The sequence below is a fragment of the Cibotium barometz genome, chromosome 19, assembly GCF_041138505.1.
Source record: "Cibotium barometz isolate CiBa-2024 chromosome 19, ASM4113850v1, whole genome shotgun sequence".
In the NCBI taxonomy this organism is placed as follows: domain Eukaryota; kingdom Viridiplantae; phylum Streptophyta; class Polypodiopsida; order Cyatheales; family Cibotiaceae; genus Cibotium; species Cibotium barometz.
In genome coordinates, this window is record NC_141064.1 from 22,737,840 (window position 1) to 22,752,753 (window position 14,914).

The window sequence follows — 14,914 nt, forward strand, 5'->3', positions numbered from 1 at the left end:
GTTTACAATATGTGCTCTAGTGGTGTAGTTTGAAAACTTGATTAGTTTACTACTCTTTTAAGCTTGCCACACACGGATTAATTTGTGGAGAGTACATGTAGGGTTTTTTTGTTCTAGCACTTACATCAATGCTACTTACATGGGCTACAACTTGTCACGTTTATGACATCAATATCTACTATTTGATTTTACTATCTACTTGAATTTCATAGTTGGGACTCATATGTTTAAAAAGGGGTATAATTTATATTTTAGAGAAACTTAAATAGGGGGTACTTGAATTTCATAATTGGGACTCATATTCTTAGAAAAGGGTATAATTTATTTTTTAGAGAAACTTAAATAGGGTGTTTTTATGAGTTTCATGCATGTAGGTGACGTCCCCTTTCTATGGAAAGTGAATTCCCTAGACATGTGAGCTTGGGTATAAGGATAACCATTTTAATAAAAGGAACCTGAAACGTAATCTATCTTTAGTCTCTGTGATTATTTAGCTTATACTCCTTGCCCAGATCCTTTGGAGTCAAAGTAGAACTCCATATCTTCCTCCTTTGTGGCCAATAGTATATCCACTGCTCCCTTCAAAGGTAAGTGAAAAACTTTGGTCACATAATCAACAATGAACAAATGAGACCCCTATGTGGTGGTCTTCACCACTCTGTTCTTCTGTACTTCATGTAACTACTTCTGCACGTTCGCCACGTTCAAAGGAAGGGAAGTGAACTGAGCAACCCGACCTTTTCCAACTAGGGGGGATTGAGCCACTAGAATGTGCTTATTGTCGATTCTTTAAGTTGTGGGCTTTAAAGGTCCTACAAATTTTAGACCCCATTTTTGAAATGCTTCCATCAGCAAATAATGAACTATGTGGCATTCTATCTACAACATGTGACTAACCTAACCCGCTACTAGTAGAAGTCACTGGCTTTGGAAAAAACTGCCACGCATCTTTTAACATTATGCGGGCCACCATAATCTTGCCAAAAATATCTTCTAGTTTGTAATTTCTCCAGAAAAGTGTCCACACCATTGACACCTTGATGTGCTTTTGTAAATCACTGCTACAACTTTCTCATAATCTTGAACACATTGTCTTAAAATATGATCCACCCCCATTTCATATAGCTAGTCCACAATAATAGTAAAAGTTCTACTATACCCTCAAAAAATTCTCCATTTGACAAGAAGATCAACATTTCATCATACCATCATGTGCTTGGCGGAGCATCCAGAACAAACAGTTCGGCATCCAAAAATGAGCTTATATAAAGATGGTATTCTACTTATTTACTTGAGAGCTAAGTGCAGAGAGTAGAGTCCATAATTTGTGTACTTCCTTATTGGTTAATATACTAAGTGGTCCTTTATGGAAATACTCTCTTCTTTGGCATTTTGTTAGCATGTGTTTATGTTATGCTTAGTGGTGACTCTTGAGCACATTCCATTTCTCATTGGTCATATCTCATCTTAATCCAAGTGGTTGCATGGGTTGCTTAATTAGTGTGAGTTTTCTTATGTGATAATTATATCCATTATGTGATTTACTTAATCACTGCCAAGATTAAGCTCACACCATGTCTTTTAAAAAGTGCCAAATCTTGTGTAGCACCATTAAGGAGAATGTGGGGAAGAGGGAGAGCTTGAGTTCCTTGCAAGCAAACACACACACACACACACACAAGAGAGTGCAAGACACAAGAGAGAGATGGATGAATTAATTTTCTTCTATCTACTTCTCTCTTCTACAACCATATAACTAAAAGATAAGAGTACATACATAAAGGGAAAGTAATCTCCTATACAACAACATACAAGAAGGTTGATCTATAGTGTGAACCCGACTGTATGAGCTCGCACTACAACTATGCCATAACTCTAGTACTACAAAGTGACTGTCACACAGCCTATCATCCACCACTGGCAACATATCAACCATAATCTCACCAACCATGCTAGTGGCATAAGTGTGAAAGCTATCACCGAAGTGGGCATCAATGTTTTGCGTAGCACTAGTTGAGCTTGATATCTCAACACTCCCCCTCGAGCTCCACTCCACACACTGTACTCCAAGTAAGCTCCTAAACATGTGGAGCTTCTCTGTGCCCAATGCCTTCATGAAGATGTCAGAAGCCACCTGATCGTCTGTGCTGACATATACCAGATCTACATCACCTGCTAGAACCTCTCCCTCACAAAGTGATAGTGCACCTTAATGTGATTTGTTCTAGCATGGTATACTAGGTTGTATGCTACTCATGTTGCCAACTGTATGCTACTCATGTTGTCATAACAAATGAAAAATTCCATATCCACAAGCTCACTCGTATTAGCAAAAGTAGCTTCTAAAACTAAGCTACCTCACAAGCTGCCATAGCAACACCCCTGTACTCTCCCTGTACTCTACCCTATCCATGGGCTCACTCATATCATCAAAAGTAGCTTTTGAAACCAAGCTATCTCACAAGATTCCATAGCAACACCCCTATACTCTACCTCTATACTTGACAATGCAATTGGATTCTTCTTACTTGTCCAACTCAGCAGCACTCCCAAATGAGAACATAAAATCACTCATAGATCTCATGCCTACAACACTACCAGCCCAATTAGCATCTGTATCTCATGTCTACAACACTACCAGCCCAAACAACATCTGTTTGCCCTTGTAGCTGTATCCCTATACCAGCCTCATAGAAAAGTCCATAATCAACTGTGGACTTTATGTACCTAAGAATCCGTCTAGCCGCATCCAAGTGTGGCTTCCTAGGGGCCTGCATAAATTGGCTCATAAGTCTAACAGCATAGCTCAAGTCTAGCCTAATAACGGTCATGTAGATCAAGCTAGCCACTATGCACCTATACATAGTGGGGTCCTCCAAAATCTCACCTGCATCTACGAAAAGCTTTGTGTTCTGCTCCAATGGCACTAAAATAGGCTTACAACATGTCATACCATACTTGGACAACATGCACAACCCATACTACCTCTGCAATAACAAAATGCCACCATGAGGTGATCTCACCACCTCTATGCCCAAGAAATACCGTATCTCACCCAAATCCTTCATCTCAAACTTCTACTTCAAAAGCCTCCTACCATCATGTATATTAGCATCACTATCACCAATGATAATCAATTCATCTACATAGATGACTAATAGCATGATCCCTCTATCTGTCTTTTTCACATAAAGTGAAAAATATGCATTGGATATCTAAAATCAAATGGTAACAAGATACTCCCCGATCTTGTTTGACCATTCTTTGGGTGCCCACTTTGAGCCATACAAGGCTTTGCGGCATAAACTGCACACAAAATCTTGGTGTGTGTGCATTACTCTCATAACCTGGTGGTTGCATCATGTATACTCCTTGCAAATCACTATGCAAGAAGGCATTCTTTACATCCATCTGATGTAAAGACCAACCCTTTTTTGCTTCATCCATAGCAATGATAGCTCTCATGGTTTCCATTCTTACAACCACGCTGAATGTCTCTTCATAGTCAATGCCATAAGTCTACGCATAGCCTTTGGCTACCAATCTTGCCTTATACCTTCTCACTGGACCATCATCGTTATGCTGGAATTTATACACTCACTTACATCCAATTGTCTTCTTTTCCTTAGGCAAAGGCACTAACTCCCATCTTGCATTTGCATCCAATGTTGTCATCTCCTCATTCATGGAATCTTCCCATTTCTTATTTCCAAGTGCCTACTCAAAACAAGTGGGCTCCAATTCTTGTATTGCTTTAACCACGTAAGCATAATGATGGGATGTATATCCATCATATCTCAACCTGTCAATAGGGTACGTAACCCTTGTAAACCTGTGTACACCTAGATCACTTCCAGGTGTCCTTAAAATAGCCCTGGTTCTCCTTACACCAGGAATGGCAACAAGCTCCTCATCAAAGCTCTGCTCAGAGTCACTAGAGTCACCATCCACATATGAGTGACTTGCTGACCGATGAGGCACAAAAGGTTGATCTACCTTTTCCTTTCCTTTATGTGATACATGTGTATCTACATCTATCCTCAACCTTCTTGACCATGGACTAACATTGGATCCACTGCTAAAGGACTCTCTAGGTCCACTAAGCACCTATGATTGCTGCTCTACAGGTGGTGCAGCATCAGCACTTCTTACATCTACATCTTGTGTTTCCTTCATTGTAGCTAGTGCTGCACACCAGCTACTCATCTCGTCAAAGACAACATCTTTTCTTACTTGCATCTCATGAGGGATAGGGTTATAACATCTATAACCTTTTTGCTCCATAGCATAACCAATAAAGATATATTTCTCTACCTTTGAATCCAACTTTGTTCTTACTTCATCAAGAACATGCACATATGCAATGCACCCAAACACTTTCAAGTGAGACACATCTGGTCTTATGCTTGTAAACTTTTATTCAGGCGTCATACCATAAACAACTATAGTGGGTTGTCCTCTTCATAATATACATAGCACAACTACACTACTTCTACCCAAAAATAATATACACAGCATAGTTGCATTGCTTCTACCAAAAAATAATGTGGCATATTCAACCACCATCAAGGCACATGCCACTTCTGCAATGTGCCTATTTTTTCTTTTTGCAACACCATTCTGTTGCAAAGTGCACCTGCTGCTGCAAGTAAACTGTCTCTTGATTCCCTGCTTTCTCAGGAAATCGTTGAACTCATTGGAGAAACATTCTTGCCCACCCATTAGTAGGGAGAAACATTCTTGCCCATCCATTAGTAGGGAGAAAATGGACTATAAAATGGGCCCTTTACTAATCAAAAAATTAGTGCTAATCAAGATATCCACAAATGGGAAGGGAGGAGAGTGTACATTCTATCCACTAGCTTTAGCTATAAAATATAGGGTAGTTATTACATTTCTTACCCTTGTCCCCCTATCTTCCACCTCTCTCTAGAGGTCACACCAAAGTTCAAGGCAAGGGTCAAATCTCCTTTTTGAAATGACATGGGCCAACATTTTTAAATAAAAAAGTGCAGCTCGGCCAAAAAGAACCCTAAAAATTCAAAATTTTGGGTTTTCCCTCCAAGAAGATGTTTTTTACCTCAAAAAAGGCTATCTAATCATATTTTATGGTGGGAAACCCATTTTTCAAGCTCATTTCAGCTCTCTAAGCTCTAAATCTCTCTCTAATCCTCTTCTACAAGCTTCTTTAATCTTCTATTATTGCATAATCATCTCTAAAGCTACTGTACTCTTCCTAATTTCATCTTGCTCTCTCTTGCTCACCCATACCAAACTTTAATCTTCTATTTCTTCATAATCTTATATTTCTTTAATCATTTCTTAAGCTGTTTTGCCCTCTCTTTTCCTCACTCTTATTCACCCATATAACTCTACTATTCACTCTACTATTCGGATAAAATTATAACTCTCGGTTTAAAAAGAGGATGACAAATAGAAAACCATAGATATTTTTTATTTTTCATGACAAAAATTCCTATGGATTCACATTTGAAAGAAACATATTAAAAATGTCATTTTTTGATATTTCAAGTGATTACAATACCAATTTTCTTTTTTTGGAATAAAGGAATATATTCTAGCTTGTGGATGTTCTCCTCATTGTCACTATCATCAACTTCAATATCAATTGGAATGTCTTTATCTTTTTCCATTTCTTTACCCGTTCTATGTGTTTGCTCTTCCTCCATTATTTCAATTGTTTGCTTATTTGTCTTATATAAATTCCCTACTATTTCATCCTCGTTAAAGGCATACCTGAAATCGTCAACTTCATTCTCATTTCTTTTCCATCTATTCATGAACCAATCTAATCTTGGATGTGAAGCATCGAAATTCTGTTTATTAATAAAAATGTCAAAGATATCTTTCATTGTTGTGTTGGATGGATATACCATTGTCCTCCATAAAGCATCAACTTTTTGAAGCTCCATTCCTCTTCCTTGATATGGTGTTAGCCAATTAGAAGATGGGTAGTACTTTCCTGTCTTAATCATTTTATGAATGGTGGTACAGAAATTATTACCTAAAGGATGGTGGTGCTGAACATATCCAAGGACCTGTATTTTTGTAGAAAATACGGACCATGTGCATATACAATGTGCTATGAAAAAATGTCCAAGTAAGAAATTATGAAGACAAATGCTTATGGAATTTTAGTAAGCAATTGCAATGGTAATTAATGAACGGTGATAATTAAGATGAGAATATCTTACCATGTAATATGTAATGGAGGTATCTCCCCAACTCTCACTAACAAGCTTGATGAATTCTATCGCATCTATTTTGAACACACTTTGTTCTTCTTGAGTTGTTGTGCTCTTTAACATAGTTGTCACAACCTTGTCAAAGTAAGCCCACACCTTCTCTCACTTTTTTTTTAAAGATTTCATTCATGATTAGGAGAGATGATAAGAATAAAAGGAGTGGGGTGGCATTAAATGACATTAAAAAATTACATTAAATGACATAAGGATTTGAAAATGATATTAAAAAATAAACTTTTCAATATATATATATATATATTTGGGAGGAAAGTTTTAAATGAAAATACACTAAAATGTGAAAAGTCTCAAAAAGTCATTATTTTAGTGGCCCTAAAAAATGCCCTTCTATTTTGGGATATAAAATATTAGAATGCATCTTGTAATCATTAGATAGCATAGAAATTAGGAAGATATGACAAGAGTGAAGATTTTGAGGAAGTTTTGAAGATATGACAAGATTGTTATGAGGTATTTATGACTAAAAAATGATATTAAAAAATCACTTTTTGGGTTTATATATATATAAGGAAAGTTTTTTTGATGGAAAAACTCAAAAAAAATATAAATAAAAAAATAATAATTTTTGGGCTCCCCTTATGGGCGTGGTGATGCAACTTACATTCTATTTTTGGTATAAAATATTAGAATGCACCTTGCAATCATTAGATATCATAGAAGTTAGAAAGATATGACAAGATTATTATGAGGTAGTTATGACTAAGAAATGATATAAAAAATTCACTTTTTGGGTTTATATATGTATAAGGAGAGTTTTTTTTATTATGAGAAAACTAAAAAAATGAAAATTTAAAAAAGTCAATTTTTGGCCCCCCCTTATGGCCGAAAAGTGAAACCTTGGGAATGGTGATGCAACTTACATCTAAAAGTAATGGGTTAAAATATTCCAAAACTATAGACTATAAAAGTACTAAAAGCTAGTGAGAGAGTGGATAAAATGTAGATGGTAGGACCTAAGAAGTCTATAAAAAATAGGAGAATCATTTGCTTTGTCTCCCACTATGGGATCACAAATAGTATTTTTAATCAAAAGATTACTAAAAATTAAGATTTCTTACAGGGCCCATTTCATAGTCCAAATTTTCCCTTAATGACTTGATCATCTCAGGAATTTTATTTGCATGTCTTTTTCCTTCTTAACCAAGGCTTTAAATCTCTAAAAGTGAGCAAACACCTCACTTTTCTCCTTTATGAAGTAAACCCACACTTTCCTAGTGTGGTCATCAATGAATGTAACATAATACTTGCAACCCGCAATTGTTGCAATCTTAGATGGTCCCCTATAATATCTGAATATATAGCATCTAATGGCCATGCACTAACATGCTTTTCATGTGGGAAAGCATGTTTGGCCTGCTTACCAAGCTTGCATGCTTCACACACTTTATACATACCATCAACCTTGAACTTTGGCAAACCTCCAGCAATATTTTGGGCCTGTACAGACTTTAGTCACTATATATTCACATGACGAATACGCTTGTGCCATATGTCAATATCTGCAATGACACCTTTTCCATTCGCAAACATGGATACCTTTACCTTAGGCATCTTCACATCCAAAGTAAACAGCTTGCCATTTTTGTTACCCTCCTTTGCAACCAAGCGACATTGATTTATGAAGTCTTCCACAAAACATCCTTGAGGATTAAACCTCACTTGCAAACCCTGCTCAACCATCTGTCCAACAGAAACCAAGTTCTTTGTAATATTTGGAACATGAAGTACATCTGCCACCACAAGTACTCCATTTTTCATCTTGCATAGACATTTTTTCATCTTGCATAGACAATGGCACTTTACCAATATGCGTAATGGGATGCACAGTATCATTACCTGTTTCTACATAACCTAGTTTTTTCATTTTTTGTTTGTCTCCACTCAGCATGACTGGTCATGTGGTTAGAGGCACCAGAATCTACATACCATATATGTTGAGATCCTCACACATCCTCTGTTATGGAACTGAGCATGTGCTGCATCAAAAATAGCCGCTCCTGTCACATCACTACCCTATTTACTAGATGATGATGTTCACTTCTGTCACATCACCACCCTGTTTACTAGATGATGATGTTCACTTTTGTCACATCACCACCCTGTTTACTAGATGATGCATAGTTGCCTCGCTGCAACTTTCTACTTTTAATGTCATTATTCTTTTTAGCAGTCCTTTACCATGTGCCCTGGTTTGCCATAATAATAGCACTCTATGCTATTTGCACTCTAATTTGTTTGCCAACCACCTTGGCCTATTTGGCTCCCCTTACCTCTAGATAGGCCTCTTCCACCTATGTATGATTGTTTCTGCTTGTTTGTGAATCATTGGATTGTTGTTGTCTAGAATTTTTATTTCCTTGTCGACCACCACCTTGGCCTCAACTACGACACCTCTGCCTCTACCTGAATTGAAGTAGAAGGTTTGTTGTGATGAAGAGTCCTCACCTAGAGACTTTTCTTCTATGATATAGACATCAAGTCCTGAAAGTTGGGAATATTCTCTCTAACTATCAATGGAGGTCTTGAATGGCTTGTACTCTTTTCCAAGCCCATTCAAACATACACTCACCAAATCATCATCCTCCACCAATACATTAATAGACCCAAGGGATTCAACAATACCCTTGATCTTTAATATAAGATTCCTCCCTCCCGCTTTTGAGGTGTACAGGAGTAAGAACCTCCCCTTCTGATCTTATAATTATTCCCCTCTCTGAAATAAAAGGAAGATCCTATTTTGGCCTGGAGAGAGAAAATGTCTAGAGGGAGGTAGTCCAGAATTGAGATTTTGGATATAAAAATCCTCCTAGTGTCTAGAATGGTTTCCCCTGAAACAGAAATTCAAAAAGAACTTTCCAATGTGCAATTGGAATTAATTGAAAATATGTATAAAGGACCTTAGCCTAAGGGTTTAGATTTTGAGAAATTTTTAGATTATGGTCCAATTAAGGTTCCTATGGGCCAATTGGATCAATCCAAGTGTGGGGAGGAGATAAATCCAATTTATAAAAGAAAAATACCCAAAAATGAGTAAATGCCCACATAAGATGAAGACTTGACTGAGTACAAGGTTTATTAGTAAAAAATCATGAATATTACTAAAAAAATGAGATATTTTGGGTATAATGATACATTTTTGACACCTTGTAAGGAGAATGGGGGCACTTCAAGGAGGCACCTATTTCACATGTGTGGAGGATTTTTGAACTCAAAAATAATAAGATATTTTTTTATCTCTCCTCTCTCCTGAATCAAACCAAATCAAAAGGGAGCCAAACTAGGTCCAAATCTTGTCTAAATTCAGCCAAACTGAACCTAGAAAATTCTAGAAACTAGTTGGACTTGGTTAGAGGCCTCCCTCACCTACTATAAATAGATCCTTAGCCCTTTGTAAAAATATATGTGAACTATACCATGCCAATATTGTTGAGATATCGAGCTCATCTAGTGAGGCAGTGGACACTGACGACCCGCCTGGGGGATAGGTCCCACACTTACACCACTGGCATGGTTGGTGAGATCTTGGGTGATATGCAGCCAGTGGGATGATAGGCTGTGTGTGACAGCCATTCTAGAGACTGGCATAGTTATAGCGCCAGCTCATTTAGTTGGGTTCACACTATAGAGAACCCTCGTATGTATTGGTTGAGTACCTTTCATATTATGTGTACTCTTATCTTATATATGGTGTGTTGAGTGTTGAGTGAAGAAGAAGAAGATTTTCAGCCTCTCACCTTATGTGTTCTCTATTAGGGTTTTGTGAGTGTGTGTGCGTGCTTGCAAGAGCTCAAGCTCTCTTCCCCCTGCATCTTTTCATGGTATCGGAGCCTGGTTCGTGCTAAGGGCTGAGCTGTAAGCAAGAGAACCACAGGAAGCAGTACGAGGGTAAGAGCTTCAACTACTCTTCCCTATTTGTGTTGGTGACTACACCCTTGTCAGGAGCTCTACGGGAGGCACCGGCAAACGATCTCTGATTGAGGAGCTTTCTTCGCGGGAGTAAAGCTATAGGGTAATTATACTGTCCTATCAGACACATCCTATCATCGGACAACATTTTCTGGGCTAAAAACGCATTTCGGGCACGTCTGGACCTCCGTTTTTCAGGAAGCAGGCGATTTCGAGCACTGCCGAGTAAGTCATCGATTCTCTGCAGAACTCTGTTTTAAGAGCTGCAGGAAGACAGATTGGCTGTGCAGACACTGTGGGTGCTGCAAAGAGGTCAACAGTTGCCATTGGGTGTATGTATGCACATTGAGGTCACTGGTTGTGACATTTGAGAGTACTACAGTACCGCTGTAGAAATATAGCAGTTTGTGCAGGACAAACCAGAGTGCTGTTTCTGGTAAAATTGTGTGTCTGGCAAGATGTCAAATGATAGCATAACCCAGATTGTGGCTGAGAAGCTTGATAAGAATAACTTCCATGCTTGGAGGTTCCGGTTGACAAATTTCCTAATGGGAAAGGGCTATTGGGACTACATAGAAGGTGAGCATGAAGAGGCACCAGAGATACCTGACATAAATCTGACTGTTGTTGCAGATGTGAAAGAGTTTAAAGAGTGGAACCAAGGAGCCAGGAAAGTTATGTATTGGCTCTCCATTAGTATACAGGACACCATGATTGGGCACATTCAGGATGCCAAGTCCCCCAAGGAGGCGTGGGACACCTTGGTAAAACTCTATGAAACAAATACCAAGGCACGCAAGATACAGTTGAAGAACGAACTTCATACTATGGAGAAAAAGAGCATGTCTGTGAATGACTATGCATTGAAGGTAAAGGGTATTGTGGAATCCCTTGCATCTATTGGTGTGTCGGTAGATGATGATAATAAGGTGGAAGTCTGTCTACGTGGTCTTGGGCCACAATACAAGGCGTTCAAGACATCTATTCAAACTCGAGAAAACATTCCTAACTTTACAGATTTGGTGTCTATGCTGATTATAGAAGAGAAGAGCTTGGGTGAAGACCAACAGTCTTCACAAAACAAAACAGTTCAGAGCAACAGGCATTCTACACAAGCTCAGGAAGAGGACGAGGTAGAGGAGGCCGTGGATGCGGTCAAGGAGGTGGTCGAACAGGTAATCAAAATTATGGCCAGTAGCAGCAACAACAACAGTCCCAGAATACACAACAATAGCATCGACAACACATAGGTGGAAGAGGCAAATTCAGAGGTAGGGGGAGTCAAAGAGGACGTGGAAATTGGCAAAGGCAATATAATGATGCACGTGAATGCTTTTATTGTGGTAAGCTTGGACATGTGCAGGCAGAATGTTATAAGAAGCAGGCTGACATGCAAAATGGGAAAGTGCAGCAGAACAACTATGCATCCTCAAGCAGAAACAATGAGAATAATGAAAGGTTGTTTGTTATGTAGCATGTCGTGAATGCCATGTCTGAAAATGTTGAAGCAGCACAAAAAGATGATGTATGGTATGTGGATTCAGGTGCTTCGAACCACATGACAAGTCATGGGGAGTGGTTCAAGGAGATGAAAAACCTTGAAAGACCAGGTTTTGTGGAAACAGGGAATGACACTGCTCATCCAATTGCCCATGTTGGAGATGTGCCATTGTCTATGCAGGATGGCAAAGTGAAGTACCTTGTAGATGTACTTCACGTTCCAAACATAACAAAGAATCTGGTTTCAGTTGGCCAGATGATTGAGCAGGGTTTGCAGGTTTGGTTTAACCCTGATGGCTGTTATGTTGACGACTTTAAAGACAAGTGCAGGTTGGTTGTTGCAAAAGGCAACAGAGTGGGCAGAATGTTTATGTTGAATGTAGACATGCCTGAAATGAGTGCTGCGATGTTTGTAAATGGTTCAAGAATTGTTGCAGACATAGACATATGGCATAAAAGAATTGGACATGTGAATGTGTAGAGAATGAAGTCTATGCAGACAAAAGGAATTGTGACAGGGCTGCCAAAGTTTAAAGTGGAAGGTATGCAAAGAATATGTGAAGCATGCCAATTTGGAAAGCAAACAAAGCATGTATTTCCACGTAACAGATATGTGAGTAGAAATGCACTAGATGTTATGCATTCAGATGTATGGGGTCCTACAAAGACCATGTCTATGGGAGACTGCACGTATTATGTGACATTCATTGATGACCACACAAGGAAAGTGTGGGTATATTTCATGAAGGAGAAGAGTGAGGTGTTCACTCACTTTCAGAATTTCAGAGTCTTGGTTGAAAAGCAAACAGAGAAATATGTAAAGTGCCTAAGGTCAGATGGAGGGGGAGAGTACTTCTCCAATGAGTTCTGTGAATTTTTAAAGAAGAATGGTATTCGGAGACAGTTTACATGCACTCTGCAGCAAAATGGAGTTGCTGAGTGAAAAAATAGACACATTGCTGAGATTGTGCGAGAATTGATGAAAGAGAAGAATATGCCGCATAGCTATTGGGCTGAGGCTGTTTCTACAGCAGTTTACATCATGAACAGGACTCTAACTGTAGCCATACATTATGTAACTCCAGAGGAGAGGTTTACTGGTAGAAAACCTGATTTGTCTCATCTGAAAGTCTTTGGATGCAATGCATATGTGCATGTGCCAGATGAGCTGAGAACTAAGCTGGATCCAAAAGCTGAAAAATGTATGTTTATTGGATATTCCCTTGAGCAAAAGGGATATAGGTGTTATAACCGTGCTACACGTGAGTTGAGGTGAGGATAAGCAGGGATGTTGTCTTTGATGAGATGAGCAGCTGGTATGCTGTTGAAAAAGAAGCTGTTAGGGCTGATGTGAGTGGAAGTGTAGTTGCACAGAATGCACGTCAGCAATCACAGTCTTTGAGTGGACCAGGAGAGTCCTCATCTAGTGGGTCTGTTGATAGACCATGGAGTGGCAGGCTGCGTCATAATATCAGTCCTGCAAATGTGATTAGTACATCACGTAAAGGAAAAGAGGAAGTGGTTAAGCCCCTTGGTATGCCTGACATTTCTGCAAGGCATTCTCATGTTGATGGAGAGTCTAGTGGCTCAGAGATGAGCCTTGATGAGGAGCTTGGGATCCCAGCTATGAGAACACCTGGTGTAAAGAAGGCTATGGAAGCCATGAATGAAAAGCTGCGAAGATCTGGGAGAGTGAAGAACCCTGTGCAGAGGTTTACTTATGATGGTTATGTGGCACATCACTATGCATACATGGCAAAGGTTGTGCAGGTTGTAGAGCCCACATGCATTGATGAGGCTGTTGGAAATGTATGTTGGGAGAACGCTATGGATGAGGAGATGAATGCACTATATGGAAATGAGACTTGGGATTTAGTGCAATTGTGTAAAGGCAAGAAAGCCATTGGATGTAAGTGGGTGTACAAAGTAAAACATAATAGTGATGGAAGCATAAACAGGTACAAGGCTAGATTGGTAGCCAAAGGATATGTGCAGACATATGGCATTGATTATGAGGAAACTTTCAACCCAGTTGCCAAGATGGCAACAGTGAGAGTTGTGATAGCAGTGGCTGCGTCAAAGCAATGGTCTTTACATCAGATGGATGTAAAGAATGCATTCTTGCATGGGGATTTGCAGGAAGAGGTGTATATGTTGCAGCCACCTGGTTATGAGGATGTGAGTCACCCCGAGCATGTTTGCAGGTTAAAGAAAGCCTTGTATGGCTTAAAACAAGTACCAAGAGCATGGTATGACAAGATTTCAGAATATCTTGTCACTATTGGCTTTCATGTAGCCAATACAGATTTCTCGCTATATGTGAGACACCGTGATAGAGGGGTTGTGCTTGTTGTCATCTATGTAGATGACTTGATCATTACGGGGGACCATGATGCAGAGATCTTTGATGTAAAGATCTTGCTTAGACAGAAGTTTGAGATGAAGGATCTGGGGGAGCTCAGATATTTCTTGGGCATTGAGGTGATTAGATCACCACATGGTATTGGATTACTGTAGAGACAGTATGGCTTGGACATGTTGTCCAAGTATGGTATGAAAGGCTGTAAGCCTATCTCAGTGCCATTGGATCAGAATAGCAAGTTGAGTGCAAATTCAGGAGAGATTTTGGAGGATCCTACTATGTATAGGCGCATAGTAGGAAGCTTGATCTACATGATGATCACCAGACCAGATTTGAGCTATGCTGTTGGGTTGGTGAGTCAGTTTATGCAGGTTCCACGAAAACTGCATTTGGATGCATTGAGATGTATACTGAGGTATGTGAGGTCTACTTTGCATTATGGACTATTCTATGAGACTGGGACAGAGATATGTGTACATGGGTACACAGATGCTGATTGGGCTGGTAGTATCTCAGATAGAAGATCTACTAGTGGCTTCATGTTCTCTTTGGGGAGTGCTGCTGTGACTTGGAGCAGCAAGAATCAGCCTACGGCGGTTGCACTATCCACAGTACAGAGGCCGACGAGTACAGAGAAGTTGCTATATATGGCAGCATGTGAAGTAGCTTGGTTGAGAAAGCTACTTGCAGATTCAGGTCTATCAGTGGATAGACAAGTTGTCATTTTCTGTGACAACATTAGCAGTATACAGTTAGCTAGGAATCCAATTTTTCATGCTCGCACGAAGCATATAGAGGTCCACTACCATTTCGTCAGAGAGAAGGTCTTGGCAGGAGACCTTGACCTTGTTTATGTCAGCAC